Raw genomic sequence first — 3,260 nt, forward strand, 5'->3', positions numbered from 1 at the left:
ATGACAGATGGAGGAATTTACTGATCTCAGAGCATGAGAGGTATCCAGGCCTGGCAAGGCAGGAAAACTTGAACCTGATATCCTCTAGGGGGTAAGAGTCCAGAGTCAATGTTGTGGGTTCATCTATATAACTTTGCCTCTTGTAGATCAACACACACACACTGTTAATTTGACATCAACATGGGTGAATTTTCAGGGAGAACGTATTTTCCAAGTTTGGTGAATGAACCATCATGCTTTACTGATTTTTTATTATATGCAGTTAAAACTCCTCTGTTTTGATTTGGTTTTGTTTAATTTTCATTTCATATATAGCACTGTAATATGTGATCAATATTTTTCCCGTTGATTTTACAATTAACATATCTTTCTTCCCCTAGAGTTTTTTTTTTTTCTTTCTTATTTCACTCTCAGGCCATGACACTAGTCAAGATTTCCAGAAATCTGGGAGGATTCCTGAACACTTTCTCTTTCAACCTTTTAATAAGCCGTAGAACCAATAAATCAGAACATCCCTAAGTTTTCTCTAAAGAGCAGTCTCCCACCTCTGTTCCACTGTCTTTCCACCCTGCTTGCCCACCCAGCTGACTCCAATTCTTTTAGTTCTTGGTCTCAGTGTAAATATTCTCTCTCTTACATGATCTTTATAACAGTGTCTTCCCTTTAGGCAGTATCCTTCCTTTTATTATTCTCTCTAATAGCACTCTGTAATTTTAATCCACATCTTTATTTCTATACTTACGATTTTCAGCATAAACTGAGAGCCTGTAGATTTATAGAATCTCAAATCTCACCCCAGACCTGCCAAATCAAAGTCTGCATTTTAACAAGTTACCCAGTTATCCACATCCACATTCCAGTTTGAGAAGCACTCATTGCTCTATAGCCTGTAACTGAAGGAATGAACATTCTATCAACTGATGCCCTTTCAACCATCTACACCTACATTATATCATTCCTGATCCCAAACCATCCTCCATGTCTAGGCCACCTCACATTCTTCCTTAACTAGTTCATAACAACTCCTGCTTGACTTCATTTAGTCGTAGTTTTCATTTCCAAAATCTATTTCCAGTACAGGAACTGTTGTGTTCTGTTTAAAATCACAAATATACTTACATTCATCCCAGCTAAATACACATCAGTGGTTGTCCGCTGGCCTTCAAAAATCTCAGAGTAGTCAGCACAGCTCTAACAACCTACTGCAATTGCCTCCTTCAGTGTGGCTCATACCACCTCCCACTTTGTTTTCTCTGTTTCAACCTTAGCTGCCATTCATCAAGGAATGGATGATACTGGGTTCTCTGCTCCCTCAAGAATTTACACACTAATTTTTCCAAAGTAAAATACTCTTTCCACCCCCACCCATCCCACATGCTATCAACCCTGCTCAACCAGGTATGTGGCTAAATCAAAACCTTTTAATCGTCACTTAAATAATTTTCCCTTTCAAGCACTGTAAACTGACTCTCAGATTAGGTTCTATTTTCACATGTTATCAATGTCCCTCATTTCTCATTATTTATTTAAAACTGTCTCCCGTACTAGACTGTAAATATATGGGCCAAAAAACTAAACTTGTTGCCTTTGAGTCGATTCCGACTCATAGCAATCCTATAGGACAGAGCAGATCTGCCCCATAGGGTTTCCAAGGCTGTAATCTTTACAGCGGCTGGTGGGTTAGAAACAGAAACCTTTCAGTTAACAACGGAGCACTTAGCCACTGTGCCACCAGGCATCCTTAATCTATAGGCGGGCACTATGTATTTTGTTTTCTTGTTCCTTCTGGCCTGTGACACTGACCATTGAGAACATATACAGAATAATCACACACACACATTATCACTTGTTGCATATATTCTTGAGAAGCACTATCCAGTAGAACTTTCTGTGATGATAGATGTGTTATGTTTCTACACTCCAATATGATAGCCACTAGTACATGTAGCTAGTAAGCACCTAACATGTTAACAGTGTAACTAAGTTCCTTACAAAAAACTAAAATTTTTCTTTTAGTTTTAATTGATTTCAATTAAAATAGCCACATATAGCTAGTGGACATCTCAGCTCTAATGCACTCATTGAAACCCTAAATAACCAACATATCAAAGAGGGTGTATAGGTGTGAAAGCTGCCTTTACCACGATGCAGAGATTCACAGTCTTTTGTTTGCTGCAAGCCTGCCATATAGGGAAACAGAGTTGATAAAAGCAAAGGTAGCATTCAATTCAACTTGGTTGTAGTTACATAATTAAGGTTAAAGTCAACCTTAATTAGATTTACCTTATTCTGGAAACTACACTAATATTTAAACATAGAAACAAGTGGGAGTAACTGAGGGGGGAGGGACACTTTCTGAGGAGTGACATTTGAAGTGAGACCTGAATTATGGTATTCCTATGGTAAACAGTTTTCCTCGAGTGAGAGAAAATATCAGGTGCAAAGGCTGAAAGGCAGGGAAAATCCTGACATCTTTGAATTTTTTTTAAATGTGTCAAGAGCTCACTTAACATGAGGGTGAGCATTATAAATTTAAGTCAGAGAGCAAATGGAAGCCTGACCATGTAGGATCTTGTTGTCTAAGGTAACATATTTGGATTTTATTCTATACATGATTGATAGCTTACTTAGTATACATTTTTAACAGGCCTTCTTGCTGTTGACAGGAGAATATACCTTCCAGTGACAAAAGAAAAGTAGGAAAAAGTTCAGAAGCTGTTTTCTCCAAGTGGGTTGGGACCAATTGATGCATCTTAGATGGCCATTCACAAGCTTTTAAGACTCCAGACGCCACTCACCAACGTGGGATACAGAATATTTTCTTAATAAACTCTGTTATGCCAATTGACCTAGATGTCCCCCAAGAGACACAGCCCCTTGGACTATGGTTGTAACCATGAAGACAGTGGTTATATTTTGGTTATAAACCAACAGGTCTTCTTGCTTTCCTGCAGGTGGAGGATGACAGAAAAAAAGATAGAGGTGGACTATTTCCCCTAATCTAGCGAATGGATGCTAGTGCCATTTACTGATATGAGAAAGCTAGGTGAGAAGCAGATTTGCTGGGCTAAGATCTTGAAAACTCTGTTTTGGAGATGTTAGGTTTCAGAGTTACACAGTCCTTAGTGCCCTAGGTTGTCCGTGGGAAAGGTTTTGTGTCTGAGTCCATTCGTACCCAGATGTCCATATCTCAATCAATAGGCTGCCGCCTCCTGGCAGTACGAATCAAACCGTGACCTCTAAATCAGGCTCTACTCCCA

This window comes from Trichechus manatus, unplaced genomic scaffold, assembly GCF_000243295.1.
Source record: "Trichechus manatus latirostris isolate Lorelei unplaced genomic scaffold, TriManLat1.0 scaffold00122, whole genome shotgun sequence".
Taxonomy (NCBI): Eukaryota; Metazoa; Chordata; class Mammalia; order Sirenia; family Trichechidae; genus Trichechus; species Trichechus manatus.